The sequence below is a fragment of the Lissotriton helveticus genome, chromosome 5_1 (genome assembly GCF_964261635.1).
Source record: "Lissotriton helveticus chromosome 5_1, aLisHel1.1, whole genome shotgun sequence".
NCBI classification, from domain to species: Eukaryota; Metazoa; Chordata; class Amphibia; order Caudata; family Salamandridae; genus Lissotriton; species Lissotriton helveticus.
In genome coordinates this window covers 163,592,210-163,609,138 of record NC_136065.1, presented here as the reverse complement: position 1 = coordinate 163,609,138, position 16,929 = coordinate 163,592,210, and positions in this window count along the sequence as shown.

Sequence of the window (16,929 nt, the reverse complement as noted above, 5' to 3'; positions counted from 1 at the left end):
TTGGCACTCTCCCTACTTGAGTCTATAGGGTGAAATGGGAGATGTCACCCGTAAGTAATGGTCCTTGTGAGTGAAATTTTGGGGGCAATGACACCATATCTGCTCTTCCACTGAGCCAATGCCTTTACATCAGTATTTTGCTACAGAACCGATGTAATTTAAATGCATTTATTGGTAGAATCTTATATATGGTATGTTAGGCTTATCTTGGTGGAGGATACAAAAGGCCTCAATTATACTGTGAGACTGTGTTTGAGACTTTTTAAGTCCCGTGGTCAGTGTAATTCTAACCCTAGCCTTGAAATGTGGCAGGATCACATTTTAAAGAGTTGTATGTGATTCATCAGATTGAAAATAGTAAATGTAATTCCTGCTCTGGTGTGCTATGGGAAAATAGCAGAAGTGCCCTAAGAGTTAATTAGAGGTGCATGTGTTAATTGCAACAATTGCACATATCACAAAGAATAGTTTGATTTCTGTTTTTTATTTATTTGTGTTGTTTCATGAAGATATTTTTTAATATTGACAATATCTTATTGTTATAATGATTGTCATTCTTTAAAAGAAAGTGCTGCATCACTCCCTTCATGGTTGTGTAACCAAAGGCCCATACATTTACGTGGAGTGCCACACCCTTCACACATGTAGCTTCTATTGTAGGATAATCTAACGCTGATCCAGGACTCTGCACTTGTCTGAGGCCCCTCATATGCTGGTGGTGCCACTGCAGCACCAGCAAGCATATTAGGTGTTTTCTCACTGCTGCACTTTTCATGGCGGTGCTACTGCCATGCAAAGTGTTGCGGTAAGGAAAGCAAGGGGGCCCCAGAGTGCCCACGTGTGCCTCCGCACTATGGCGTGCATGCAGGGAGCCACATGATGTGCCCCCCTGTCTGCATGCATCCCGATGTTCCTGTAGGTAAACAACGTTTTCAACGCAGGGAATCAAAATGCTGTTGTTACAACGACCGCGTTGTGATTCCACATACCATTACTCCGCAAGTCGGAACAACGACTTTCAGGTGGGGGGAGGTGTTGAATTTAAAATCCAACACCTTCACTAGTGTCCGCACAGACTGGAGTTGGAATAGTAAATTATATTATTCCAACATCTAGCCCCCCCCCCCCCCCCTGCAAGTCGTTGTTCCGACGTGCGGAGTAATGGTATGCAGAATCACAACACGGTCGTTGTAATGACCACGTTGTGATTCCCTGCGTTGATAAAAACTGCGGGATAAGAACACACATTCGTTCCTGTATGGACAACATTTTGCATTTCGGTACATGCAGGATCATGCTTTCAATTTCTCAGTGTGGCGTCTATTTTAAAGGTGCTGCTGTGGGAACGTGAAAGGTCTGCCTGCTAGTGACTTAAAAAGTTGTAATCTGCTGGTGGGTCTGTTTTGGCTTTGGCTGTGTGGGAGTGAGGTGGCAGTATTGCGGCCCTGCTCCCACACCGCTAAAGTCATAATAAGGCCCAAAGGCAATCAGAGACATCCGGCAGGCCTGGGGAACTGCCTTCATCAAAGTGCCCGTACTGACCAGTGTACATCTCTCAGCCTCCCTTTATTCTAAATAGGGCACTTGAGGTTCTGTAATTCTCGAGTCTGACTCCATTTTGTTCTGTGCCACCATTTTGTGTTGCCCTCACGTAGGCCTGTAAAGGTAGCCTGGCAAACAAAGTGGCCTGGCCTTCTTAGTTCATGTATACATTAACTAGGTTTCTTTTTGACTCTGAAATGAACTGTAAGAAACTGACCTCTTCACCTGAAACTGACCTCGCAAAGCCAATTTCCCTGATCAATCTTTGTCTGAGATTGCCAATCAATGATCAGGACATCGTTAACTTTTTAGTTTCCTTGCACATGCCTTATCTTGTTCAGCATCTTTTACTGTTTCTTTTTTTATGTTTCTTCATTACATGGGTTATGCTTTCAATTATAGGTTTGTCCGGCTTGTGGAGATTGAATTTGGGACATTCCTAATAATTAACTTTTGGGTTGGGATACTGTAAATTGAGTTTTTGCTATGTGATACTTTGTTTGAAAATGTATCTTATTGGCTAGAATTTTGTGCAGTGGGTGTACATTTATAATGTGAATATTGGGTATAAAAGGAGACGTCTCGCCTTAGTAACATGAGCAGTCTCCTGAGAATTTACACCGTGATGTATTTCTAGGATCACTGTTACTAGCTGCAGCTAATAAACTTGGTCTCTGACGCCATCCAGAAGTATTCCGTGTCTTTGAATACCAAGACAGGTGAACTCGAAGATCTTAGGCGTGCCCCTGACGCTGCTGGGTTAAACCCCGGTTCTTCAACTGGCGCCCAACGTAGGGCCACTTCAGCGGTTCTGGTCCAAGCCCGAAGATTGTGAGGGGCCCCATGAGGAAATTCTGGAGGACGGCCTCCATTTCATTGACCCCTGCATGTCGACGTGGACCGAAGGTTTTTTCTGCGAGGCTTCCCCTTTCCGACGGCTGCGAAGGACTGCTGCCCTGACTGTCGCCCTGTCTTGGACCCTCTTGTGATGATTTGTAAGGCGAGACGTTAGAAGGGTCTTCTGGTGGCGTGACAGACATTTTGGTTAAGTATAAGTGGGTCGCTCCCACGACTTTGTTTTGTTTCTTGGTTTTGATTCGGCCATTGCAATAGTCTAAAGCCGAGGGGTTCATATATTTACGAGTTTATCATTTTTGATAATCCCTTGAAGTTTGAAGCAAGACTAGTGAGCTAAAGATGCCCGGTTTTGGCAAAATTAGGAAATGGTTTTGTTGTAGTTGTAAAAAGGATTCCCTATTGGAGTACTCGTGTCCGATACCTCCGGCTGGAACTCCAACTTATGAGCTCTATTCAAAGCATGGTGTGGGTCCCATTACCTTTAATGAAGTATGGGTCCGTTATACAAGGAAAGATGGTGTTTTACGATGGCCCCAACATGGTAGTTTTGAATCAGATGTTTTAGATAACCTAGAAGTTGCGCTATTTAAGAAGAAAGCCCGGCCGGCGATGTTTGACTCTTTCCGCCTTTGGCGTAAGGAAGCCAAACAGCGAGAAATTAAGCACGCTGAGAGAGATAGGAAGGAAAGGAATATGTCGGTAATGCAAGCTGCTAGGCAGTTTAAGGAAGATGAAGAAGATCGTGCGATTGAAGTGTTAGATAGACAACATTGCATGGCCATTAATAAATGTTACCTGGCATTGCCACCTCCCCTTTCAAATGTGACTGAAGACCCTGAAAAGGATCCTTTGATGTCACATTTACTGAGATTACCACCCCCTTATGTGCAGGGTGCTTCTGCACCTCCGTTACCTCCAGTTGTTGCACCCCTTGTTGTCGTTCAACCCCCTGCTGTTGTTCAGCCATCTGTTGCTTCACAGGTGGTTCTTCCTCCCGTGGTGCAGCCCCCTCCAGGGCCGCCAGCTTTGTCACCAGCCTTGCCTCAAACTTCTTTGCCTTACACTCCTTTATCTTCGACTTTTCTTATTTTTGTCCCTACGTCTCTCTTGCCTCAAAACAATTTGTCTCCTCTCCTCATGTCAACTTCTTCTCCTTCTGCTCGGCAACGAATGACTGAGACTGTCACTAGTCTTTTGTCTCCTTTCTTTGGGTCACTGAATATGACCCCTGTTTCTAAACGTAAGCAGAGACGTAGTCAGCTTCCTGGTCCCGAAGAGCGGGCAGTGTTAGATCTCCTTGCTCGTAGATGGGTTTCGAATGCCTCCAAGTACGGTCCACAAGTGGTTATGGATATCTTCCTACAGTGGGAGGCACCAAAACAAAGGTATGTTTTTGATGTCATGTGTACCTTCCTTCATCAGGAGCGGGAAGATAATGAGTTGGGTTCAATTCCACTGGAATTGATTAATGTTCAGTCTGAATTTGCTAAAGGAACGATAGTGGGTTCCGATGTTGAGGAAGCGGTAGAGACACTACTCACTTTTAGGTCTAGACTTCCACCTCTGTTATTGTTCGAACCTGACCCTTCTGTTAGGAGAAAAGTGAAGCAGTTTCCTATGAGAGAGGTTCCCCCTGTATGAAGAGAGGCAGTTGTGGCTAATGCCGTTCATGGTATTGCGGCTGCACCGGCTCATTTTCAGCTAGTGTGGGTGCATGTCCCTTGGAAGAGAGCTGAGGTCCTGGCTCTTAAGCAGACCTTGCCTGACCCCCATAAAAATCCTGCTGGTTATTATAAGGAGTTGTCTCAGACAGTTGATGCGTGTGTTATGAATTTAGCTGACATAGATATGTTGATGGGTAATGTAGTTCCTCAACCCTTGTGGGCGAAGATCCGTCAAGAGGATCACGCGCCAGAGTTAGGAGATACGTGGGTTAATATTACTGCTGCAGATGGTCGGAAGGTAGAAGGTGCCAAACCTGAAGCCTTAGTTGCAGAACTACCTGGTAGGATTATTAATTTAATGACAACTATGATGCCTCCTTTGCGGGTGAATTGGGACAAGTTACCAGCATGCAAACAAAAGAAAGATGAGAGTGTGTCTGATTTCTTCACTAGGTTTGAGGAAACATTCATTGATCATAGTGGTCAGGACATGAGTACAGAAGGTGATCAGAGGTTGTTTGTAGATACATTTATTTTTAATTTACTTCCTGAACTTTCTAATAAATTAAAGGACTCTGAGAGTTCATGGGCTGTTTCTTCTTCGGCCCAGATATTGGCTACTGCACAATACTATGAGAATAGAGGTAAAGATGAGAAGGATAAAGTAGAGAAGAAGACTAGAGAATTAAAAACAAAATTTCTTCTGCAGCAGGCTTATCTGCCTCGCCCTAATCAGCGTCAGTTTCAGCAACCCCAACAGTTTCAGAAACTGTTGCAGAAGCCTGAGTCTTTTGCTTCGCGACTCCCGCTAGGCCCTAATCAGTGTGCTTATTGTAAAGAGGAAGGTCACTTCAAGAATAGTTGCCCGATCTTGCTACAGCGTGCGGATGGTATGTCTGGTCTGAGAGGTCGTGGAGGTCACCAACAAGTACCTAGGGGTAGGGGACGTGGTACGTTTCCCCAGAATGAACGTTCCTTTTCCCCTCTGAATTCTATAAATTATTTCGACCAACAGAATGTTCCGACCGTCCAGTCCGCTCAGTACTACACTGATGATTATTATGTTGGAAGTGAGAGTGCTGGTTTTAATGATAGTTAGGACAGCCATGGACAAAGGGAGGGAGTAGTGTCAGTTCCAGTAGACCAGAGTGGACCTTATGTTGAAGTGACTTCATCGGGTGTGGCAGAACCTATCTTTTGGATACTGGTGCAGCAAAGAGTTCTATCATGCACTCTAAACTCCCTGGCGCACCCTTGTTTGGCTTGACTAATGTTTCGGTAGGATTTTCTGGCGCCCCAGTTCGTAACCCGGTTTCTTGTCCTTTGCCCCTTTCTATTGGTCCTTGTGAATTGGAGGCTCCCCTTATTCTAACGACTGGCTGTCGCCAGAATTTGTTGGACTTGGACTTGTTGAAAAGATTGCATGCAACATTACATTGTTCTCCTTTGGGAGCACATCTTACAGTGGGTAAGAAAGTGCTTTCCCCGATGTATCTGTCTAGGGATCGCCTTCCACTGGAACTGCGTTCTCTCCCTGATACACTTTGGGCTACAGGTCCTAATGATGTTGGTCTCTTGCAGATTCCACCCTACGTTGTTACCCTTAAGTCGAATGCTAAATTACCTCGCATTCCTCAGTACAAAATTTCAAGTGATGGCAAAAGAGCTCTTTTAGCAATTATCTATGATTTGTTTGAGAAAGGTGTGGTTGAAGAAACGAGAGGTAATGTGTGTAATAGTCCTGTTCTGCCTGTCCTTAAGCGTACTGACTCTTCTCAGCCACCTGTGTATCGGTTTGTGATCGACCTTCGAGAGGTCAATAAGAATGTTGTGCCACAGTTTCCTGTTGTCCCAGACATTACTGCTTTATTGACTATGGTCACTCCCTCAGCTGCTTGGTTTTCTGTTATTGATCTGAAGAACGCTTTCTTCAGTATTCCGATTGCTGAGGAAAGTAGGGATATTTTTGGCTTCTCTTTAGGAGGCCGCAGTTTCCGGTTTAAACGCGCTCCTCAAGGTTATTGTGAGAGTCCCTCCATTTATAGTCAGGCTTTGAAAACTCAGCTTGATACTTTTGCATTGCCTTCTGGTGCTACTCTTATCCAGTATGTTGATGATCTGTGTTGGTTGGTGCTGATGATGAAGAGATTTGTAAAGAGGTTACTCTTTCTTTGTTGCGACACCTGTCTGACCCTCATCATAAAGTGTCACCTTCAGAGTTGCAGTATTGCCGACAAGAAGTGACCTACTTAGGTCATCTCTTGTCGAAGGAGGGAAGACGATTAACCCCAGAGCGTATTCAAGCGATTGCCCAAATGACTGTGCCATGCACACAGAGAGATGTGCGTGCCTTCTTAGGTATCACCTCGTATTGTAGACAGTGGATTCCGAATTTTTCTTTGCTAGCGAAACCTTTGTTGGCACTTACTCTTAAGGACACACCACACCCTCTTCCTTGGTCGGACGAATGTCAGAAGAGTTTTTCTGAATTGCGTGATGCAATGTGTTCTGCTCCGGTGTTGCGTACCCCCGACTATAGTAAACCTTTTACACTTTATGTACACGAGAGAGAAGGTTGTGTGTTGTCAGTGTTGATGCAACAATTTGGAGACAAGCAGCGCCCATGTGCGTATTTTTCAGCCACTTTAGATCCGGTAGCTAGGGTGTTGCCTAGTTGTCTAGGAGCTACAGCAGCAGCGGCTGTTTCTATCCGACAGTCTGCTGGTTTGGTATTGGATAATACATTGATTGTGATGGTTCCACATGCAGTGGATACCCTATTGAACAGAACAAAGACTCAACATCTTAGCAGTGCACGTTTGTCAGGTTATGAGTTGACGCTTTTGGCTAGCCATGTGCACATCAAGCGGTGCAACACATTGAATCCAGCTATATTGTTGCCAATTTTTGTATTGACAGATGTTCAGGAACAGCATGACTGTTTTCTCCGGACAGAGGAGGAAACGGAGTGTAGAGTTGATCTGAAAGATACTCCTCTTTCGAATCCTGATGGTACCCTATGGGTAGATGGTTCGTGCTTTAAGCTTCCAAATGGAGAGACGACTGCCGCATATGCTGTCACAACTTTGTAAACGATTGTTGAAACAGCACGTATTGCACAGAATTCAGCACAGGCAGCGGAGTTGATAGCATTGACTAGAGCGTGTGTGTTGTCAAAAGGAAAGAGAGTGAATGTTTTTACTGATAGCCAATATGCATTTGGCGTGGGTCACAGTTTTGGACGTTTGTGGAAAGAGAGAGGATTTCTTACTTCCCATGGTACGAAAATTCAGCATGAACAATTAGTGAGTGAACTTCTTGAATCACTTACTTTGCCGACCCAAATTGCGATAGTAAAGTGTAGTGCGCATAAGAAGGTTACGGATGATGTGGGTCGAGGGAATGTGTTTGCAGATGAAGTAGCGAGAGAAACAGCGAAAGATGTGACGAGTCGGATGTATGTTGCAGGTCCTGCCAGATGGGTTGTGGAAGGAGGAATGTGTGAAGATACAACAGAAAGTGAGAAGATGATTCAGGCAAAAGCTACTGAGAAAGAATTGAGTATGTGGAGAGAGAGTACGGGAATTTTGGATTCGACAGGCTGTTGGGTTGAGTTGTCAGAGCACCGGCGATGGTTGTTGCCGGATGTATATATGCTCCCGGTGGTTACTATGGCTCATGGGCTGGCTCACATTAGTTCAAAAGGGATATGTAAGTTGTTGGCTCGGGTATGGCAGAATGGTGGAATTCTTAAGTGTGCTGAGAATTTGGTTAAACACTGCATGATTTGCTTGATGCATAATCCTGGAAAGGGAACCCCAACTCCAGCGGGTCATTTTGCTCCTCCAACGTATCCGTTCGAGGTGCTGCAGATAGACTACATTCATATGGAAAGATGCAATAACTTGAAATACGTCCTTGTGGTTGTTTGTACCTTTTCCCGATTGGTAGAAGCCTACTCCCTAAAGGATAATACTGCCTTGTCTTCAGCCAAGGTTTTGCTCAAATAATTTTTTCCCAGATATGGCTTGCCGAGGATGGTATGGAGTGATAATGGAGGTGAATTTGTGGGTCAGATTATGAAGAAAGTATGTGCGGGTCTGGGTATTAAACAGAAATTTCACGCTGCGAATCACCCCCAGTCAGCAGGCCTGGTCGAGTGCTATAATGGCACTCTGAAGCTGAAGTTGGCCAAGGTGCAAGCGAGCTCTGGTCTTACATGGCCCGATGCCTTACCATTGGCACTTTTGTCCACGAGAACGACAGTACATTCTCGCGTGGGACTTAGCCCATACGAGATTGTTTTTGGACGCCCGGCGAATGTCTGGGGTGTGCCGAGGCCTAAGAAGTACAGTGATATCGAGTAACCTATGTTGGTTAACTACTTACATGATTTGACTGCTAAATCGCGTGTTCTTCACCAACAGGTCCATGACACTTTGCCTTCAGTTTCTGTAGACGCAGGCCACACGATTCAACCTGGCGACTGGATTCTAACCAGGAATTTCCAGAGGTCAAAGAACTTGGAACCAAGATGGACCGGACCATACCAAGTCCTGTTATCAACTCGGACTGCTATTAAGGTGTTCGGCAAGAAAAACTGGGTACATGGTACCCATTGCAAGAAGATACCTTTGCCCTTACCGTACGATAAGTGGGTCTGGGAAGGTGTTGCCGATTCCGAGAGTGAAAGGGTTCCAAGATTTGTACCTTTTAGCGATGCACATCTGGAATGGACTCAGTCAGAACGTGCGGATAATGAAGTCTTGCAAGAAGCTGTGCCGCTGTGTTTGAGATTTGATACTACGCATCCAGAGACACTCTTTCAGGATCAAACTGTGCCTGGTAAAGAACGCTACAACTTAAGGTCTAAAAAGATCAAATAAAATCAGATTTTTTTTGTGAATTACACTCTTTCAGACAAGAGACTATTTTTCTTTTTCTTTTTTGAGCCACCATCCGGGTTCAGCTGCTGGGTCGCGGTATAAGACTTAAGGGGTGGCCCGCGTATTGATGAAAGGCACCCACCTCCCAACCTATGCTTTCTTTCACTACTGTTTCTTTGCATCAGAATTTGTCAACAACTCATTCATACAGTTGTTGCATCAGCATCAGTTAGTAGTAAATACCACTAATTGTTGGGTTTGTGGTCTTATGCCTCATACGACAGATAAAGGTATGCCATATTTGGTTTTGCCTTTTTCTTTTAACCGGTCTGTGTGGGCTTTACAGACCATGTTTATCTATGCAAATGAGGTACGCCCCTTACGTTCCCTTAAAGATAATTCCAGCAATAGTGCCTTGATATGGGGAATAGTAGCTATGATCCGAGATATTAATGCATATAATGCTATCCCTAAGGATGAGGTGCAGGCTTATGTTGGTTGGAACGTGACTGGATATAGTACCAGCTTGACAGAGAAGGAGAGATGAAAAATGTCTCCCCCTATTTAGATTGTACCCCACCAAGGCCATTTTTGTTTGCAATGTACTGGTCGGAATCCGAAAGCTCAGCTAGGTAAGAGTGTGTGTGCTCAAACCTATGTCTATTCATCCCGGACTTCTCCACCATTTTTGGCAGTTAAAGGCACATATTTTGTTTGCCATGACAGAGCCTACACATGGTTGCCACCTGATTTTTCAGGAACATGTTATGTGGCATTTTTGCTTCCCCCTACATACACTACTGCTTCAGACTATCATAGAACGAGATATGGTAGAGGTGTCTTCAATAAGGAAGATACTGCAGCACACAAAGTAGGAGATTTCTTCAAGGGCTTCTTGCCCTTTTGGGGTCCTTTGATCAATAGTAGGCATATTCGACAGCTTGTCCGCATTGTTGAAGCTACTATTGATGAGACAGCAGGTGCTCTTAGTAATGTTACAGCTGAGCTTCAAGCGGACCGCCTTATGACTTTGCAGAATCGTATGGTATTAGACATCATACTTGCAGATCGAGGAGGAGTATGTAAATTGATTGGATCCAGTTGCTGTGTTTACATACCAGATAATGCCCCTACAGTGTACCAAGCCATCTCTAGGTTGCATAAGATCTCTGAGTCTATCCATGTAGACGAAGGAGACTGGTCATTGATGGGATGGTTTTGGGGACTGCTGTACAAATGGGGATGGAAGATTCTGACATTCCTTGGTATGGTTTTAGCCATTCTTTTCTCTTGTTGTCTTTGCATCCAGTGTGGTCCCACCAGTTGTAGTCTTTGTGCTACTATGTGTGTTCGGAGATCTGTCCCGAGAGAAGTAGAGAATAATAAAATGGTGCTACAACAAAACTTTGATGACCTAATGAATATCGATATAGACCTAGATTCAGATTAACATGAGCCTTAGGTTATTGCCTACGTAATGGCAAAAGGAGGGTCTGAGGTTCTGTAATTCTCGAGTCTGACTCCATTTTGTTCTGTGCCACCATATTGTGTTGCCCTCACGTAGGCCTGTAAAGGTAGCCTGGCGAACAAAGTGGCCTGGCCTACTTAGTTCATGTATACATTAACTAGGTTTCTTTTTGACTCTGAAATGAACTGTAAGAAACTGACCTCTTCACCTGAAACTGACCTCGCAAAGCCAATTTCCCTGATCAATCTTTGTCTGAGATTGCCAATCAATGTTCAGGACATCGTTAACTTTTTAGTTTCCTTACACATGCCTCATCTTCTTCAGCATCTGTTACTGTTTCTTTTTTTATGTTTCTTCATTACATGGGTTATGCTTTCAATTATAGGTTTGTCCGGCTTGTGGAGATTGAATTTGGGACATTCCTAATAATTAACTTTTGGGTTGGGATACTGTAAATTAAGTTTTTGCTATGTGATACTTTGTTTGAAAATGTATCTTATTGGCTAGAATTTTGTGCAGTGGGTGTACATTTATAATGTGAATATTGGGTATAAAAGGAGACGTCTCGCCTTAGTAAAATGAGCAGTCTCCTGAGAATTCACACCGTGATGTATTTCTAGGATCACTGTTACTAGCTGCAGCTAATAAACTTGGGGGCGTATTATCAAGGACAGGCGATACATTATCGCCGCTTTTATCAGCAGGAAACTGCCGATAAAGCGGCGATAATGGCCTTGATAATATGCTCTATGAATTCCAATCGAAGCCCATGTTAGATGTGTTCACATCTAACATGGGCTTCGATTGGAATTCATAGAGCATATTATCAAGGCCATTATCGCCGCTTTATCGGCAGTTTCCTGCCGATTAAAGTGGCGATAATGTATTGCCTGTCCTTGATAATATGCCCCTTGGTCTCTGACGCCATCCAGAAGTATTCCGTGTCTTTGAATACCAAGACAGGTGAACTCGAAGATCTTAGGCGTGCCCCTGATGCCGCTGGGTTAAACTCCGGTTCTTCACACTGCTGGGCCATGTCTCGTTGACTTCATGTGTGAGTGCTCTCTTCAATATATGTGCCTCCTCGTTAACTGTTATGTTATGTTATGTTATTTACGCTTTTATAGCGCTCGAATCACCCTGGGGCATCTCGGTGCTACCTAGTGAAACATCAATGGTAACGGGGGCTGAGCTATGGTCGTCTAATAAAGGAAGACTTTTAGTAGTTTCCTACAGGTTCCAGAAGACGGGATATCCCTCAGGCCTTAGGTAGACTGTTTCAGTACTTGGGCACCAGATAGGAAAAGGCCATGCCTCCTGTACATTTAAGATGGATGCAAGGGATATGGAGCAATTGCAGGGAGCCTGATCTCAAATGACGGCCAGGAATGTATTTTTTTAGTTTCTTTTGTAGATAATGCGGGCCTCGCCATTTACAGCGTTAAAGGACAGACAGCAAATTTTAAAGATGGATTTTTTTTAATCTGTAACCAGTGTAAGTCTTTTAACAAAGGCAGAGACAGGGAGCCTGCAGGCATATTTAGGATCATTCTGGCAGCGGTATTTTGGATGCCCTGTAGTTTATTTAGTAGTGTCACACCCACCTCTGCCAATAAGGCATTTCTGTAGTCCAAGCGGCTGATCACCATCGCTTGAACCAACGTTCTACTATGGTCGGTCGGTATATACGGGAGGATTTTGCAAAGTAATCGAAGACTATAATAGCAAGAGCTTGTAGTAGCTGCTACGTGGTCCTGCATTGATAGTGATCGATCTAGCTTTACGCCCAGGTTTTTGACACTCTGCTTGGGGACAGGGAGGACACCCAGCGGCGGAGGCCACCACTCATTGGACCAAACTGCCGCTGCTTAACCCACACAAGGTGATAAGATCTAAAAACCAGGACCTGTTGGCACTGACGATAGACCTCTGACAGATGACAATGAGACCTCTACTTCGTTGGAGTGCCGACCCATTGCCATAATGATATGCATGATCCCTATGTACTGGTGAAGATTGGCTTGACTTGCTTCTGCAATACCCATTCCCACCACAAAACAATTGTAAAACAGTGTCCCCCTACCCCCAACTTGAATTGACTCATGAGAGTAACTCATTGGTTGCCGAACAGTATGATTATATCAAATAGAAATTTCGGAGAGAACAGAGGGAAATAACTTTTTCTTTTACTTGAACCACTCCCTAACAGAAGAGATTAATAGAGGGAGATGTTTATTGTTCCTAATGGACAAGGTTTGGCTCTAGGGGGCGCCTTGCTCTTTGACATGCACTAGTGCATCATTACGATCCACAAAAGATGGTTTCGGCATGCCAGGGACCTTCAAGGTTGCCCACGTACATTGTACTGCCCTATACTAAATTGCAAGTTCTTAAGGTTATTAATTGTATGGTTTTATTGTTATTGTTTTTCTGTATTGTCTTGGGAGGGGAGGGACAAGATACATATGTACTGATTTGTATTTCTACTGTTGACAACTTCAGCTTGATACACGTAGTGGGCTCTGGAGGTTTTGCAAAAGACCACTAAGTGGAATCACTAATACAGCCCCCCCCCCCCTTTTTCCTCCAGTAATTTACAATGATTTCATTATTCTCATTGAATACCACTGGTTTGAAATCCCCATGAAACTAACAAAACTCTGACAACATGTTTGAGTGGGGTTTTTCAAATTTTACCCCATTGCCTTTCACGAATCCACTATCATTAAACATAATGGACTTGCCCTTTTCTTTCATAGTTCATGTGGCCTATCTGGTTGATATATATGGCAATAATAACTGGCACATAGGCCTCTTACCAAAGCAAAACAATATGCTCCCAATGCAAACATGGATTCCTTTTTGGTTCAGTTCCTAGTGACTCTGTGGGGAGTTTGCCACAGGAGACACAATATTCAAAGGGGATTTAAACACTGTCTGGGACCCACATTTAGACAGATTTACATACGCATCATTTGGCCAGGTAACTTAAAATATGCCCTAAGCGATCTGGGTCTTAGAGATTCATGGAGATATTGTAATGAGACTGCACAAGACTGTACTTTCTTTACACACACACACACACACACACACACGCACGCATGCACACACACACACACACACACACACACACACACACACACATAGATCCTATTCTTAGAAAAATTACCTAATGCTCATTAATAGTCTTATGCAGTGGCTACATGAAACATTGATACATACTATCACCCTGTCTCATCATGCCGTGGTGGAGCTTCATCTTACCTGGGGGACCGGACAGTGTGGACCCCGGAGATGGATTTTGTTTACTCAATGGTGATGAGAGACCATGTGCTACAATCAGAATCAGAATTAAGAGAAAACACAGCTGATTTCTTTAACCTTAACCCCCACAAGAACCTACCTGGCCCTACACTTGAGATGCTTTAAGGTGCAATTCGTGGCTGATGCATTGGAGCTATGGCTGGGATCTGGAGGGTAGGGCAGGTTGAATGCGCTCTACGGACAGACCAATTAAGCAAGTCTGAAACTAAACATAAAGAAAGAATCATCTAGGTTTATTGCAGAGGAAAGGGAAGTCCCTAAGGGGGAAATGGAATGTGCTTGAGACCCATCACTGGAGACACAACAGATGACATGTTTAAAATACGTTGACTTACCTCATCTGACTCAAGATAAAAAAAACAAGCTTTAGACCCAAATAATGTAGGATGAAGCCAAAGCTGCTATCAAAACTCTCAAACCTCATAAAGCTCCATGTCCTGATGGTTTTACCTCTAACTTTTATGAAGCGCTTTCTAATACTCTGACATCTTACCTAACACAATATTTTAACTCTGTAGGACTTAGGGGGGGTGATCACGTAGGCAATAGTAGAGGTACAACTCTCCTTTGTTTTAATACAAGGGAAGAATGCTGCTCATTGTGCCTCTTGCAGGCCTTTGCACTGCTTAACCTGGTTGTTAAAATACTTTAAAGAAATCCAGTTACACAAAAAAAAAACTACTCCCAAGACTAACCATTCCGGATTTATAAAAGGACAGCAAACGGATGATTATATATCCTGCTATATTGGTGTTGATGGACAATGAAAAGGCTTTGGACCGGGTGGACTGGCACTCCCTAGTGCATACCCTCCGAACGTTTCGCTTCGGCCCAACCTTTCTCAAAAAGCCAATGGTGGCCATCAATCGCCTACTGCAATTCCCACGGTATTTGCTGTAAGCACTGAGCTGTTTGATACTAAGATAAGACTGGAGGGGAAAATGAGGGGCATTTCATTACCCATAGCGCATCATAAGATCACGCTATTTGCAGATGATAGACTATTGTTTTTGATGACACTTGCTATCTCTTTGCAATGTATAATCCAGCAGCTACAAGAATTGGAGGCAACCTTTAGATTCAGAGTTAATACAATGAAATCAGAAATCCACAATCTCACTCTACCACTTGACGAACAAACCTGTTCCCCTCTCTGATGGGCCAGGACAATTATCAACTATCAAGATTAGAATGTTTTATTTATTATAAGGCAACCCAGCTTAGGGTCATAGAAGATTAGTCGTGTAGGAGGATGTTAGAGAAAAACTCGCTGCACATGGAATGCGCTATCACTGGTAGCACACTGTGGAACTTGATTTGAAAACTGAAAAGGGATAGGCCTGCTAATGTTTATCTTAGCAATGCCATAAAGACTACCCTTGAGGTCTGGGACACTTTCTCTAGGCATTCAGCAGACTTGTTTTTTTCTTGTTTTTTGCCTCACACCCCTATACACCATAAATTGACTTGCTCACCTGCTCTTTACCATGGACCTTTCAACATCCGGGGAATGCCTAATGATTTCTGACATGTTTAAAAAACACAGCATTCTATTATTTGAAGCATGCAAACTAAAATTTAATTTAGAAGACGCTTACCATTATGTACAATAAAGACACTGTTTGCAACACCTTTCCGTAAGGGCAGCTGCTATGAAATATCTCTCCCCATTCGAAAACGTGGTGAAGATGGTTGGAGAAATTAGAGGCTAGATCACCGCTGCATATAACATTTGTTACAGGCAGCCAACGCCCACCTTTACCTACTCGAGCTAGGTTGGTTCAATTTTCAATGGGTAGCCTATGACTGGTTATAAATAACAACTCCTGTAGTATAACCAGCAGAGAAATACCTTACTAAACATCCTTTGATTGGTATTGCAACTACACTAAGGGCCACATTAGGATGGCGGGCGGGACCGCCCGCCTTAAGGGCGGAGGTCCCGGGGGTGCCATTAGGATGTGCCCGCCACTGTGGCGGGCACATCCTGTATTTTCAGCATTGTGGCGGGTGGTGCTCTCTGCACTGCCCGCCACAATGCTGAAAATGCATTGCAGCATTTGCATAATGAAAGCGGCAGGCACCGCGCGGTGCCTGCCGCTTTCATCATGCAAATTCAGGGGGGTACCATAGGTACCCCCCCTGTGCACCCCCCTACTGTGCTTCACTTTGGGGGCCCGCAGGGGCCCCCCAGAGTGAAGCCCGCCTGCCTTTCCATGGCGGCATTGCCGCCACGGAAAGGCATTGAAAAATGCCCATTATAATATGGCTGGCGGTGTCTGATAGACACCGCCACCATGTTATCCCTTTTCTGCCCCGGCCGCAAGGCGACCGGGGCGGAAAACAGGCGGGCGGTGTTTCCCACCGCTGCGGTCCCCTCCGCCATCGTAATATGGCGGGGGGGAATGCAGGGAAGGGTGTCGGGCGGATTGCCTCCGCCAGGCTGGCGGTAGCCCGACATCCTAATGACCCCCTAAGCCTTGAAAAGGGTCTAGGGGACTTCAAACATATAGGGTGACATGTTCACTGATTGAATTCTTTTGGGCAGAAATTCTAGCAGCAATGAAGACGATCTTAGGTTACACGTTAGCTACTGAATTTTCCTTGGTTATATTTGGCCTCCAATCCCTCAACTTACAGTATCAAACTAAGAGTGTTTGTATCCTCGTATGGAACAGTCTGGGTGCAGACCACAAAACTTTAAGATCTTTTTGGAAGAAAAAGAATCCACTGTCTATCTCAGTCTGGTATCTTTAACTGTAAAACACTGTGGCAAAGGAGTGCCCAGCTGCGCCTTCCTAACCATGCAGAACTCATTGAAATTGGTATGGGAGACACTTGAGTCTTTCCCTGGTAGCAACTTCAGATTGGGGCACTGATGAAGGGGGAGATCTGTCTTTTTGAACCCTAGTTCAAAAGCTGATTATTATTTGAAGGTTTTTGGGAGATCTTTGGTGCTAGTTAGGTTTCGCCTGCACAGCGCTCGCGCTGTGCTTGAGAAATCTATTGTTTTAAATATAAATTTAAAAGGGACTTACATCCTCCCTTCTCTCTTTCCTGGCTTCTTATTGGTTCCTGTGTGTAACAATCACCTTTCCTCCATTTCTATTGGCTGTATCATATTTTCCTGCATTTACCAATACTTGTTCCTCGTCTGCTGCTTTGATCAGTTTCCCGCTGCCGAGAC